Source organism: Nicotiana tomentosiformis, chromosome 2, assembly GCF_000390325.3.
Source record: "Nicotiana tomentosiformis chromosome 2, ASM39032v3, whole genome shotgun sequence".
NCBI classification, from domain to species: Eukaryota; Viridiplantae; Streptophyta; class Magnoliopsida; order Solanales; family Solanaceae; genus Nicotiana; species Nicotiana tomentosiformis.
The window spans coordinates 89,937,084-89,953,308 of record NC_090813.1 but is presented as its reverse complement, the minus strand read 5'-3'; the positions used below and the strand labels follow the sequence as shown (position 1 = coordinate 89,953,308).

At 41.7% G+C, this 16,225-nt stretch overlaps 1 long non-coding RNA gene across 1 annotated transcript; it reads right to left on the bottom strand.

Moving 5' to 3' along the window:
• Positions 1 to 4,207: 4,207 nt before the first annotated feature.
• Positions 4,208 to 7,223, bottom strand: LOC138906595 (uncharacterized). The gene is made up of 2 exons (XR_011414069.1): positions 5,694 to 7,223; positions 4,208 to 4,587 (listed from the first exon to the last, which is right to left on the bottom strand). It is a non-coding gene; the product is annotated as an uncharacterized lncRNA (long non-coding RNA).
• Between the last annotated feature and the right edge of the window lie 9,002 nt (positions 7,224 to 16,225).

Here is a 16,225-nt window from a genome sequence, read left to right as displayed (position 1 = left end):
AGAAACCATTTTCTGTGTAGAACTGGCGAGTCTTGCCCTGTCCTATCAAATCAACCAAATACTGTGCAACAGGATTCTTGATGAGTAGATCCTGTATCTGGTCTTTTATGGTGGTTGTTACTTCGCTTCCCCTTAGGGTGGCAAATATGCACACTGATGCTAGATCATCCCTCCGACTGAGAGCCCCATCAACATGATTAGTCTTCCCACTTCGGTACTCCAGGTTGAAGTGAAATTCCGCTAGGAGTTCCTGCCACATAGCCTGTCGACAATTCAACTTTGGCTGGGTTATGAAATGGCTAACATTTGTGTTGTCTGTCTTGACCATGAACGGGGTTCCCAATAGATAATACCTCCAAAGGCGTAAGCAATGAACGACAACCAATAATTCTTTCTCGTGGGTGGCATCCGTTTGTACCTCGAATGGCTTGGCCAAGTCAAGGAGGGCCAAGACGGGGCTACTGGACATGGCCATTTTCAATGTGTTGAAGGCCTCTACTCTCTAGGGACCCCAATCCCAGGGTGTGACCTTCTCGAGAAGTTCTGTCAGTGGCACTGCAATGAGGGAGTAACTTTTCACACAACGCCGATAAAAGTTGCATAGGCCAAGGAACGACCTCAAGGCCTGGATATCCTTAGACGTCGACCATTCTGTGATGGCCTGAATCTTCTGTTGGTCCATCTTGATCCGCCCTTCCTCGATGACATGTCCGAGGAAGTCAATTTGTTTCTGAGCAAAGGAGCACTTGGATAGCTTCGCATATAATTCGTGCTCCCGCAATCGTGTTAGGACCTTCCGCAAGTGCTCCAGGTGTTCTTCCGGTATATGGCTATATACCACAATGTCATCCAAATAGACCACGACAAATTCGTCAATGTATTCTCAGAAGACTTGGTTCATTAGGGTGCAAAATGTGGCTGGCGCATTAGTCAAGCCGAATGACATAACCAGGAAGTCGAACGACCCATATCTCGTCACGCAGGTCATCTTGTGTTCATCACCCTCTGCAATCCGAACTTGCCAATAACCCATCCTTAGGTCTATTTTGGTGAACACCGTCGCAACACCCAGTCTGTCGAACAAATCTACCATTAGCGAAATAGGGTACTTGTTCTTCACGGTGATTTTGTTTAGAGCCCGATAATCCACACAAATTCATAAACTGCCATCATGTTTCTTTTGGAATAGCACATCGGACCCGTATGGGGACTTGGAGGGCACGATGATCCATGTGTCTAGCATTTCCATCAATTGCCTTTAAAGCTCGGTGAGTTCAGGTTGTGACATTCTATATGGTGCCCGGGCAGGTGGCTTCGCACCCGACACCAACTCAATCTCATGGTCCACAGTGCGCCTAGGCGGTAGTCGCTTTTGCATGTCTTGTGGCATTATGTCTTCAAATTCCAGTAGCATCTCCTTCACGGGTGCAGGAATGGGACCCGGGGAGTGTTCTATATCTTCCATGCAGAGGGTAGCCATGAATGTGTGTTCATGTCTTTTGACCCCCTTTTTCAACTGCAAGGCCGAGATGTTCTCGGCGGCCATCTTCATGGGCATGCATAGAATAATGCAGGGCTTGGCCCCATTTTCTCCCATCATCAGTAGCATGTCTGCATACGGTGCAGACATGGTGTTGGTCTGTCTCAGGAATTCCAACCCCACTATTAACTCGAAGTCATCTATGATCACCACACGCAGGTTGAACTTTCCTTCATAAGAGCCAAGCTTCACTGATACTTCTTTGTCTATTCCACCCATTGTCTGAGGTGGTGAGTTGATAGCCTTGACACGACCTTTGCCCTTTCCTACAACTAGTCCAAGGCGCTCCACCTGAGTCGAGGCTAAGTAGTTGTGGGTAGCACCCGTGTCTATCATCGGTCGAATGGGCTTGCCATTTACCTTCATGTCGACGAACATTAAGGTCCTTTCATGATAAAGATGAGTCCTCTCATTCGCCTTATTTTTCCCTTTCTTGGCGCTGGGACATGGGTCTTTCTTCTTACGGATACCAATACTGGTTCCCGCTAAGGGATCAGAAATAGAGCCAACAATTGCATTGAATGCACCTACTGGTTCGGTCTGGTCCGCCTAATCGGCGTCGTCATCCGTCCCATCCTCAAAAGCTTGATGGGCGTTCATCTGTACATGCGGGAATTCATTATTCCAATGTGGTCCGCCGCAATGACGACATCCTGATGGGGGTTTCCTCCCCCGATCATTGTTGTTAGATGTAGCGCTAGTACTGCCTGAAGAGGGAGCCTTAGATTTGGTTGCACTCCGGTCTCCTCCACTTCTTCTAGGGCCACCGGTGTTCGGCTGGCCCCCTTTGTATCCTCCTCGGACAGGCTGTTGAGGCCTGTCCTTCCGGGCTTCCACTTGATAATCTCCAAGGAACTCTGCTGCTTGGATAGCTTTAGGTAATGTGTCTACCCTTTGTCTCTGCAACTCTATGCAGGCATAAGGTTTCAACCCTTCCAGGAAGGTGAAGAGTCTGTCTTTGTCCCCCATGTCACGGATGTTCAGCATGAGTGCAGAGAATTCCCGCACGTAATCCCGTACTGATTTGGTCTGGCAGAGCTACCGTAGCTTTTTCCTAGCATTGTACTCAACATTTTTGGGGAAGAACTGTAGGCGTATGGCTGCCTTCAATTCTTCCCATGTCTGGAGGGCATCTTCATCAGTCTTGATGGCTTTGTATTTCACCTGCCACCAGAGTTTGGCACCACCTTGAAGATATATGGCAGCAGTTGCTACCTTCTTAGCTTCTTCTAGGCCCCCATGGCATCAAAGTATTGTTCGATGTCGAAGATGAAGTTTTCCACTTATTTGGCATTCCGAGCACCACTATATGGATTTGGCTCAGGAATTTTCAGTTTTTGGGCTACTGGGGCAAGGTTCACAACACTCCCGATTTGGTTTCCACCTCCCCAAAGCAGGCTTTGTAAAGCAGCATTGACAACGTTGAGCTGGCCTGTCAAGTTGTCTATAGTTTGTTGCATGGTAGTCACCCTGTCTGCCTCTTGTTCCCTGTTGGCTAAATCCTCGGCGTGCTCCTGTTGGAGGACCTCAAATTTACCAAATATTTCGGCTGCCTCTGTGGCTGTCGTTTGCCGGTCTCCTTTAGAGTCACGACTGATGTTTTCTATGTCAACTTCGGCCTGGATCAGTCTACGGTCCAGGTCGTCCAACCTTTGCACAAGGCTGGTCTTTAGGTCAGGCACCATTTTCACGATGGGTAGTAATGCGTCAACCGTCTCCTCAAGGGCCGCGATGCGATCCCCATAATTCACCATGGTCAGAAATGGTGGTAATTACAATGTAATCCCTCGTCCGATGTCGAGCCTAGGCTCTGATACCAACTGTTACGTGACGCCTTCCTGAAGTTCCTTGGAAGGGCGACGTAAAGCTAAGCAACCGATGTCAGTACGGTTGCTGTCCGCCAACTGAGGTCCCCTCTGTGCGCTATTCTAGATTGTCAGTGCCATATGGGAAAACCAATGTCATGAGCAATTGAGAGAGAGAGAGCAGAAAAGAGAGTATTGAGAATGAAAGAAAGCTCGATTGCATTGAATGAAAACTATTACAGAAAAACAACACGGTGTCGGGAGGGGGGGGGGGAAGGGGGAGACACCAGTACAGAGAATTGTTTACTTGCTAGAAAGTTTGATTGCTTGGTCCACCTTAATAATGCTTAAAAAAAATAAACCAAAGTTACATAACTTGACCTAAATAAGCTGTAAAAGCACACTGAAAGAAAATGCAGTAAAACTACTCTATATTTACAATGAAAAGAACTTAGTCTTCTACAAAGTAGAAACAGGTCCGTTGGCAACAACTTTGTCTTTAACATCAGGGTCGGCGCACGCGACGTTGTCTGTGCGCGCGGCGCTGTTGGCATCTGCCTGTGGTTGGACGCTGGTGATAGCTATCGGTGGGGCGACAACGGCATATGCGCCCTTGTCACTTGGAGCTGCCGAGACCACGGGGCCGACCGTGGCGTTAGGCATTGGGAGGCTTGCCAGGACGCTACGGGGCGCGTCCAAGGGGTCATGGGGCATGGCTGGAAAGCCGCCCATGACATCTCATGCCACTATGATTAGACCATTTTCTTTTCTTAATGTTTAATCAGGCTTATTCATTCTAGGGAAAATTTTAAAAAAAAAATATTACACAGAAAGAACAAAAATAAAATTGCCAAGCACATCATAGAAGAACAAAAGATTTATTTGATACTAACGTATTTTCAGATTTTGCAGGAAAAAAATAAAATGTACAACACATTCTCAGTTATAAACAAAAATAATCTTGCACTATCACATATACCTCCATTCAAATTGTAGACTGAAATTAAGAAATCAAGTACGTAAGACAACTGTAAATCCAAATGGCATTCATAGACGCAACTTGTAAGTTGTAAATACTCGAATCGCGCTAAACTGTTCCACAAATTTAACAAAAATAATTTCATAAAAATACACGATCACAAACTGTGAGCCCAACTTTATGAGAAGAAAGCAAGAGAATATAATAAATGCCTATGGATTATCGATTGCTTTGTCGGTACCATACCATACTCTGAAATAGTCCTGCAATAATATCCTTAAAATCATCAGATCAGACATACAGATAATTTTCAACCATTTATCATGAAAAAAAGAAATCAGTTTCTTTTACACAAAAAGTTTAAATATATATTTTTTAAGAAGACAATCCCCCTTTTATGGTGTCTTTAGGTATTGCTCTCAAAAAAATGTTGTCAAAATGAGCTAAATTTAAGCTTTCAAGGATGGTAGAGGCAGCAAAAATATTCTAATACTATTAAAGTAGGAATTACGTGGAGTTGGTTAAGAGGGTGCATAAGCTATCAAGGTTGTTTGGAAAACCAAAGACCACCTTGTCACTCTTCTTTTTTTCGTGCTGCTGGTGTTATTTCTCGTTTGTATACCTTTAAACACTATAAAATCTCTGGTCAAACGTTCCAATCCTTTCCCTTTCCTATTTAAAAATGATCACTTCAGATTATAGAAGAAAAAGGTAATAGTGCACGAAATGATATTTTAAAAATGTCAATATTGTTTCAATTCACAAAATCATTTTGCCATAAGCCGACATCTGAATATAATCCTCAAATAAATCAAAAAAGATGAGGCCTCGAACCATTTGATTGATAAAATGTATGCCGCAATCTCTGAAATTCACAACTGGTATATCTAATTTTTTTTTACAGTACAAAGATATACTTACTGAGCAGAAAACTATTTTCTCATCCAACTTTAGACCAAAAGCACCTTCATGTTACTACAAATTTATTCAAAAGATAAAGAAAAACATCTTAATGCTCCTCTTAAGCACCACGGAATTTCAGATTTGGCATCAAGGAAAGGTTTCCTTCAAGAAGAAGTTTTTACGGCTAATAGTAATTCCCTCCAAGTTGTGCAAATGCTTGATTATACATTGTGCAAAGTTTATCATTATCAATCAAGTTACAGATACCTTCATAGAAAAAATAAACAAGGTACAATTACATTTTCCTTATTCATATTCTCTCTAGATATTATATCCTTCTTCATCCATGATTTTTATTTGCATTATACATTATGTAGTTAGATTTAAACACTTATAAAGTAATGTAACATTTTCATTGACAAATTACTCAATATTGTGGCACGAAGAGTAAAGCTCAAAAGTATACCTCAATTGTATCAAGTTCTAGCAAGGACGCTACTTGTTTGGCCGAAGCAAGTAACAGAGTTGCAGCTGTTAAACATGTACCTCCAATGGATCCGACTGTTCGTCTTTACATTTTTAACTTGCTCATTTTGAACATCATAGTCTCCACTCTGTTATGTGTGACCATCATTTGTTTAGTTCAACATCCTATTAAAAGAAGAATACATCATCATATGCCCAAGACAATCACTTGGGTAAAAAAGGGAAATGAATTCCTAATAAGGAAAACAGTCGGATGCGTCAATATTATATTTGAGTGTTCTGAAAATACGATTCAACATCAAAAGGAAAGTTGGTACTCAAGAATAATGCATCACAATATTTCAGGTCAGCATTATAGAGTTTAATAGAAATTACATTTTAATGTTGATGTTTTTGTTACATGTGTGACTGTTTCATAATCTCTCTCAAGGCGGGACTTGTTTTAAGCATTCATGAAGCTTATCTATCCCCATCTGAAAAAATAGTTAAAATATTAAAATTTAAATTTAATAAAAGAAAATAATGTCAAACATCTTATCATGATTTACCCACTTTTAATGAATTTTTAACATCCTATATAATTTTTATTGACAAAACAAATGTTAAATGTGAAATAACTCAATTAAATTAGTAAATGTGAATTGTTTATGATTGTAATGAATGTTAACAATTATAGGGAAGGTCAAAAGAAAGGTCCTTTTAACAATTCTAATGAATTTAATATTTTGAGCATCCAAACCTACTGCAACCTTGTCCAACGGCCAACACTTAAGGAGAAAACAAAATAGCATAATTAAAACGAAAAATAAAACTATGAGAAGTCCAGATATAACAATAAATCAGTCTAACGACAGGAAAACCTCTCCTTTGAAATAAGATGATTGAATTTTCAACTAAACATCAAAAGATTGACCAACACTTCAATCAACGCTGCCCTATTTGTATATATTTCACAAGTTCTAATTTCAATATCTAGAGAATTCGTGATATCCTCTAATTGTTTCAAAAGTAAATAGCAATATAATTGAGTAAAAAGAATTAAGATAATTTAAAAATCGAAGAGAAAGAACGTGCAAAGTCGTGAACTGTTCCGTGAATTTTCTCCGGAGCAGAAAGTCTCATGTCCTTGAAGTCTTTGAGTGCTTTCAAGCAATCACTGATTTTCGACTTCGAATCGGTATCTTAAGTCCACCACCAGTGGCTCCGATTGGTCGATGTCTTATATTTTGGGGATAGCACAGTTATGAAGGATGCCACAAAATCTTGTCTCACTAACATTTTTTTTCCGGCAGGGCACAAAGAAAAAAGACTAAACTGGCTATGGTGTATTATGAGAAAGAAGAGGAAGATAGAAGGCGTAATTAAGATGAATAGTATATGAAGGTTTAATGAGAAGGGTTAATGAAGGAGCGCAGCTTTTGAGTCTTAACCGAAGGGTAAAAATTAATTTAAACAATGAGAAGAAACAAAATAATAGAGAAAATGTTAAAAAACTGTGAAAAAAGATAAGTCTAAATACTTGCTTAAGAGTGTGCCACGTCACCAGCTCCCAGATAGAAGTTGCATAGGCCAAAGAACGACCTCAAGGCGTGGATATCCTTAGGCGGCGACCATTCTGTGATGGCCTGAATCTTCTGTTGGTCCATTTTGATCCGCCCTTCCTCGATGACATGTCCGAGGAAGTCAATTTGTTTCTGAGCAAACGAGCACTTGGATAACTTCACATATAATTCGTGCTCCCCCAATCGGGCTAGGAACTTCCGCAAGTGCTCCAGGTGTTCTTCCGGTGTATGGCTATATATTACAATGTCATCCAAATAGACCACGACGAATTTGTCAATGTATTCTCGGAAGACTTGGTTCATTAGGGTGCAAAATGTGGCTGGCGCATTAGTCAAGCCGAATGACATAACCAGGAAGTCGAACGACCCATATCTCGTCATGCAGGTCGTCTTGTGTTCATCACCCTCTGCAATCCGAACTTGCCAATAACCCGTCCTCAGGTCTATTTTAGTGAATACCGTCGCACCACCCAGTATGTCGAACAAATCTGCCATTAGCGGAATATGGTACTTGTTCTTCATGGTGATTTTGTTTAGAACCCGATAATCCACACAGAGTCGTAAACTGCCATCATGTTTATTTTGGAATAGCACTGGGGACCCGTATGGGGGACTTGGAGGGCACGATGATCCCTGTGTCTAGAATTTCCGTCAATTGTCTCCGAAGCTCGGTGAGTTCGGGTTGTAACATTCTATATGGCGCCCCGGCAGGTGGTTTGGCACCCGGCACCAACTCAATCTCATGGTCCACAGTGCGCCTAGGCGGGAGTCGCTTTGGCATGTCTTATGGCATTAAGTCTAAATACTTGCTTAAGAGAGTGCCACGTCACCAGCATACGTCCCTCAATTTTTTTTTATTTTTATATATATAGATTGCTAATGGGTAAGGCTTGAAGATTGAAAAACAGATCCTACTAGGGCTAGATATGTTTGTGATATTGGATGCCTTTTTAGATGTTCTATCTCAAGGGATAAAAAGTGTCACGACCCAATTTTTCATCCGTTGGGTATCGTGATGACACCTAGTCTTAGGGACTAGGTAAGCCTAACATTTACTGAATAACAAAAATAATTAAATAACATCTAACAATTTTTGAAATAGAAATCTCTATAAAATTTACAGTTCCCAAAACCGGTAGTACAAGTCAAAAGCTCTACAGAGTTTGCTACAATTTTCTAAATACAACTGTTTGAAATAAAGTAAACAGTGTGAATACAAATCAGAAGGTGACTCCGAACCCTGCGAAAGCAACAACAGGTTTACCTTGAATCTCCACAACAACAGTCCGTACAACTAGCTACTGATCAACTGACTTCGAAATATCTGGATCTGCACAACAATGCGCAGAAGTGTAGTATGAGTACACCACAATGGTACCCAACAAGTATCAAGACTAACCTCAGTGCAGTAGTGACAAGGAACAATCAAGACACCTACTGGACTAAATAACCTTAACAAGTATAAGTATAAGAACAACAGAGTATAATTCTACATAAAGACTACGCAAAGTGGCAAATAATACGAAAATTTCAGTAAGGAAGGAAAACAACAACTATCAGCGGAACACTAATGACATAGAAAAAATGAACGGAAACACAGCCTAAATCTGATAATCACAGATAAAGAAAGGGCAAGTAACAACTCAACAAAACGACCGTTTTCACACCAGGTTTATTCAATAGACTCCACGAGGTACCGAACCTCAGACTACTTACCACTCACGGGTCCCAATACCTGAACGCTAACACTTGACATCCCGTGCCCTCATTACACTTTATAACCACACTGACGACTCACGTGCCAAATAGAGTCATTCTCACATAGAAGGCAAGTAAACAAGGGTGTGCATCTATACTCAACAATATCAAGAAAACCTCTTAACTGATAAGAGTACTTTACTACGTGTATGCTTGTGCAAGTGTCCTAACATAGTTCATGCTAGCTAGTAAGTATATGAAAAGAAATGGACAACACGTAGGATGTTTTCTCATAACTTTTCACAAGATAAAGCTCACACAAGTAAGTGTACCACTATACAAATATCAACAACAAAAATGCCCCCAGGCCATCACAAGTCATCACAAATCAATCCCTGACACAACCCACCTTGTCTCGCCACGTGTGCAATAATATAGTAAGTACCCGCCTTGTCTCCCCACACGTGCATAATAATGTTTTCACCTTGTCTCGCCACATGCGCAACTCACATATATATATATATATCCTGCCTTGTCACGCCGCATGTGAAAATATAAAAAGTAAAAATAGTACGACATAAAACCTCGTGCAACCCAATAAGACCCGCACGGCAGAAACCTCGTGCATCACAATAACAATAACCGCACGACAGAAACCTCGTGCATCAAGATAACAACCGCACGGCAGAAATCTCGTGCATCACGATAACAACCGACGTCAGAAATCTCGTGCATCAAAACAACAAGTACAACAACAACAATGACAATAAATACAAGAGTACAACAAGTAAATCAACTCAAGAACTTTCGATCACAAGGAAATGGTAGAACTAGTTCACAAGGAATAGCCACAATAGAGAATACTAGGCGTAATAAGAACAACTCAACAAAGACGAAAATAATATGTAACAACGATCCCACAATATACAGTTCAACAACAAGGGAGCTAACACGAGTCAAATAATTCCAAACAAGGACATGTCAACTAAGATATAGGATATCTAAACTTCTTTTAAGGTTGGGAAATTACGAAAGAGATACAACAAATTCAATTAAGGATAGGCAATGGAAAGATAATCATAACCTCAATTAAGGCTAAACAATTACAGAAGATATAATAATAATTTTAAATAAAGATAAGCAATTATGAAAAGATATCATGGCAATAGAAGAGGCAAAAATCTTCAGTTAAGTCATATTAGAGTCAAATAAGCAGTAGGAGTGGATCAGGAAGCAATTAATTCCAATTAAAGTAGGTAGGGGTGAAACTAGTAATTAAGAAAAACTTAATCATAATAAAAACAACTTCATACTTAGTGAATACAAGAACCTAAGAACCCTAAAAGGCCAACTTTCCACACATAAGTCCGAGCACGTACTCGTCACCTCGCATACACGGACTACAATTAACATAGAAGACTCAAAACCTAAGGGGTAGTTTCCCCACACAAGGTTAGGCAAGATACTTACCTCAAAGCAGACAAACCGATACTCTAAAATGAACTTCTCGGGTGAAATGACCTCCAGACGGCTCAAATCTAGCCAAAATAACTTCAAAGCACAAATAAAAGTGATAAGAAACTATTCCGGATTATAAAGCCTCAATCTTTATTAAAATCCAAAAATCAACCCAAAAGTCAACCCTCGGGCCCGCACCTCGGAACCCGACTAATATCACAAAACCCGAACACTCATTTCGATACGAGCTCAACCGTACAAAAATTATTAAATTCCGATACTATTTGGTCCTTCAAATCATCATTTTTCTTTTTTTTTGAAAGTTTTTACAATTTCCCCCAAATTTTCCTTTAGATTCTCATGAATGTGATGTTAAATCTAAGGTATAATCATAAAATATAATAGTGAATTGATTAGAGGTGCTTACCCAATGATTGTAGATGAAATTCTTCTCTCAAAATCGCCCACTCTCGGACCTAGGGTTCAAAATATGACGAAATGAAGCTAAAACTCGGAATGCCTAGCATTTAGCAGGCTGCAGATGTCGCATTTGCGATAGGGGGTTCACAAGTGCAACCTCCGCAAATGAGAACTCCGCAAATGCGAATTCTGCAAATGCGAACAAAACATCACAGATGCAACCCCTGACAGACCAGACGAAGATCGCATTTGCGATCAAACATTTGCAAATGTGAAACAACAGTTGCCGCATAAGCGAACACTGTCTTCGCAAAAGCGGACAGACACACATCGCAAATGCGAGGGAATTCTTCGCAAAATCGAACTCTTCCCCAACAGCCCAGGTTCGCAAATGCGAGGCTGCTTTGCAAATGCAGTAGTCGCATTTGCGACCAAAACATCGCAAATGCCATGAAACCAGAACAACACTAAAAATTCCTAACAAAACACTCCGAAGCTAATTCGAAACTCGCCCGAGCCCCCGAGGCTCCAAACCAACCACCCACCCAAGTCTAAAAATATAACACGAACTCGCTCGCGTGATCAATATACCGAAATAACCTTTAGAACTACGAATCAGATGCCAAAACACATGAAAATCACAATGAACTTCAAGAATTTCTAGAATCGCACCCAAGCGTCCGAACCATATCAAATCAACTCCAAATGACACCAAATTTTGCAAGCAATTTCCAAATAACATAACGGAGCTGTTCCAACTCTCGGAATCGCATTCCGACCCCGATATCACTAAAGTCAACTCTTGATCAAACCTCTCAACCTTCCAACCTTCAATTTTTCCAACTTTCGCCGAAATACTTCAAATTACCCTACGGACCTTCAAATCCAAATCCGGACGCGCGCCTAAGTCCAAAATCACCATGCAAAGCTGTTGAAATCATCCAAAACCCATTCCGGAGCCTTTTACACAAAAGTCAAATTCCGGTCAACTCTTACCGCTTAAGCTTCCAAAACTAGAATCCTTCTTCCGATTTGACTCTGAATCATCCCATAACTGAACTCGACCACGCACGCAAGTCAATACACATAATACGAAGCTTCTCAAGACCTTATGCCGCTGATCGAGAGTTAAATTCTCAAAATGACCGGCCGGGTCGTTACAGCCTCCCCCTCTTAAACAAACGTTCGCCCTCGAACGTGCCAAGAATCACCTCGAAGTCATTAAATCACTGAATGCACACATCCAACATACACCCGCGGGTGACCCCACGTCACCCCAATCCACATAAGCCTGACGACACCATCTCAACTGTAATCCATCCCTTCTACCAACACCAATAAGCCATAGAGTCAAAATTCTCACCTTTTGTTCGTCTCCAAAAGACCCGATTCTAAATCCACACCCGGTATCAGTCTCAACCAGCTGTAACAACTTATGCCTACACCCACATGGTATGACTACCCAACATGACACATCACACATTCGCCCATAATAACATTCATGATCATAATAATTGCCCGTAATCAAAACCAGAACTGACAATTAGCCTCATATCCGTTAGAAACCCTTTTCAAACCTCCACAACGCTGAAAATGATGCAAGAAACACGAAGACCTCATAAGTATACACCCAGATCAACAAGTCACATCTAACGCCACCGGGAACACACCCTGTAAACTAAACTCAAATAAGCACAAAACGAAAAGGAATAAATATGAAAGAGAAACGCATAAGTGAAATATCAAACAAGCCCGATAGGCACAACTCTCTATCAGAACCATGCAACGAATCAATTTAAAAAGAAAGAATCAAGGTATATGAACAAACCACAAGGATCTCATCCTGATATAACTTTCACCCCGACACGCAGCCCAACTCAAACATATCAAATCACATGGAATCACGAGGGTCTCTCCCTCACTCTGAATCACAAGCCGAATATACACCATACCAATTGAAATCTTCCACTAACTCAATTCTGCCAATAAAATCACAACACTTAGTGAACTCTCACCCCGGTAGAGTATCAAATCACAAATCGTAACCAAATTACTTAGGAATCACATCAAACCTACCATAATGGACAACAAGAATCCACTTCTAGTCTCGCAACTCTCAATAATAGATAAAAAAATAAACGATAGACACGATATACCACTCATAGAATCTCCCAACAGGGGCGGACACATAAACAGAATACTAAGTCATGAACTCACCCATAGGTGGGACAACAATATGGGAACTCGCCCTGATAAGCAGAACCGAATCAAAATACGAATGGTGCCCCTCTATAACAAATCAAAAGAATACCTATATGACATCATCTGGCGTAGTGGTCTACCGCCTACTATAAGAACACATCAACGGGCCGGGCCTCCCCCTCTTGGGCGCCCTCTACTCACCTGAATACCCCGCTGTGACACATCTGTACCGAGTCTGGGACAATCTCTCACCATGTGGCTGGTATCTCCACACTCAAAGCAACCTCTCTGCTGACGTAGTTGTGGAAACTGTGCAGTATGGGTACCCTGAGACCCATGAGTACCTGAAATACCGTGCGAAGCTGGAAGTGCAAACTGAACTGGATGACCCACAAAACCTCTACCATGCCGTACCCTGCCTCCAAAAAAAGGACCAGTAGATCTCTCCGACCTACGAGGCCTCCTCGTCTCCCTGTCCCCTCTCTCCTGACCTCGCCTGACCTCTCTCATGGTCCTGCCTGTTCTCTCTCTCCTGATCCCACATGCTCTCCACTCGGCGAGCGATCCCTACCACTTGCTGAAACAAAACATCTGACTCTAACTCCCGAGCCATGCTGAACCGAATATCATGCCTAAGCCCCTCAATGAATCTACAGACACGCTCTCTAACTGTAATGACCAAAGCAGGTGCATGTCTTGCCAAATCACTAAACCTAACGGCATACTCTGATACTGACATAGTGCCCTGGCGCAGCAGCTCAAACTCCGCGCGCCATGCATCCCGAAGGGACTGAGGTACAAACTCTCTCAGGAACATCTCTGAAAACTGAACCCATGTAAGTGAAGTTGACTCGGTCAGTCTACACAACTCATACGCCCGCCACTACTAATAAGCCGCTCCCTTGAGCTGGAACGTAGTAAAAGCAACCCCACTCATCTCCACAATACCAATAGTACGAAGAATGCGATGACACTCATCCAGAAAACTCTAGGCATCATCTGTCGCCAATCCACTGAAGGTAGGAGGGTGGTACTTCTTGTACATCTCAAGTCTAAGATGTTCTTCCTCAGATGTTGCTTCCCTAACCACGGGCTGAGCTGAAACCACAAGCTGTGTTTCCATGACACCTGGAACCCGACCAACATGAACTCGCTGCTCTGGAGTATGGGCGAGGGGAGTCTGGGTTCCTTCCCTTGTTTGTGAAGCAGCTGGCGCAACCGAAATCAACCCTGCCTGAGCCAATGTACCAAACATGCTCAGGAACTGTGCTAAGGTTTCCTGAAGTCCGAGGGTAATAACAAGCGCCTCCGGTACCTGTCCCCTAATCGGAGCTACTGGTGGCTCCTCAACTGCTGCTCGGGTAGATGCTCTAGTTGTGGCGCGTGCTCCTCTTTGGCCTCTGCCTCTAGCGACACCTGCTCTAAGGGAAATGTCATCAGTAAATGCAGCTCGTGTCCTCACCATCTGTGAGAGAATGAAGTGTTAAAAGCTTTAAACTTCGAGATCAATAAACTCGCATGATAGGAATGAAGGAAGTGAAATTGTCCTAATAGTTCCGTAGTCTCTCGAAGATAAGTACAGACGTCTCCGTACCGATCTGCAAGACTCTACTAAACTCGCTTATGCCTCGTATCACCTATGGCCTAGAGCTCTGATACCAACTTGTCACGACCCAATTTTCACTCCGTTAGGTTTTGTGATGGAACCTAGTCTTAGGGACTAGATAAGCCTAACATTTAGTGAATAACAATAATAATTAAATAACATCTAACAATTTTTGAAATAGAAATCTCTCTAAAATTTATAATTCCCAAAACCGGTAGTACAAGTCATAAGCTCTACAGAGTTTGCTACATTTTTCTGAATACAATTGTTTGAAATAAAGTAAACAGCGTGAATACAAATCAGAAGGTCACTCCGAAGCCTGCAAACACAACAGGTTTACCTTGAGTCTCCACAGCAACAGTCCGCATGGATAGCTAATGATCAACTCACTTCAAAATATCTGGATCTACACAAAAATGTGCAGAAGTGTAGTATGAGTACACCACAACGGTACCCAACAAGTATAAATACTAACCTCAGTGGAGTAGTGACGAGGAATATTCAAAATGCCTACTGGACTAAATAACCTGAACAAGTATAAGTATAGGAACAACAGAGTATAATTCTACATAAAGACTACGCGAAGTGACAAATAATACGAAAATTTCAGTATGGAAAGAAAACAACAACTATCAGCGGAACACCATAATAATGATATAGAAAAATGAACGGAAACATAGCCTAAATTCAATAATCACAGATAAGGAAAGGACAAGTAACAACTCAACAAAACGACTACTTTCACACCAGGTTTTAGTCAATAGACTCTACGAGCTACCGAACCTTAGACTACTCACCACTCACGGGTCCCAATACCTGAACCCTAACACTTGGCATCCTGTGCCCTCATTACACTTTATAACCGCACTGACGACTCACGTGCCAAATAGAGCCATTCTCACATAGAAGGCAAGTAAACAAGGGTGTGGATCTAAACTCAACAATATCAATAAAACCTCTTAACTGATAAGAGTACTTTACTATGTGTATGCATGTGCAAGTGTCCTAACACAGTTCATGCCAGCTAGTAAGTATAGGAAAAGAAATGGACAACTCATAGGATATTTTCTCACAACTTTTCACAAGATAAAGCTCACACAGATAAGTGTACCACTACACAAATATCAACAACAAGAATTCCCCCAGGCCATCACAAGTCATCACAAATCAACCCCTGACACAACCCACCGTGTCTCACCACGTGTGCAATAATATAGTAAGTACCCGCCTTGTCTCGCCACACGTGCATAACAATGTTTCCACCTTGTCTCGCCACACGTGCATAACAATGTTCCCACCTTGTCTCGCCACTTGCGCAACCCACACACATATATATATATATATATATATATATCCCGCCTTGTCACGCCGCATGTGCAAATATCAAAAGTCATAATAGCACGACAGAAACCTCGTACAACCCAATAACACTCGCACGGCAGAAACCTCGTGCATCACAATAACAACAACCGCACAACAGAAATCTCGTGCATCATGATAATAACCGCATGGCAGAAACCTCGTGCATCAAAACAATAAGTACAACAACAACAATGACAATAAATA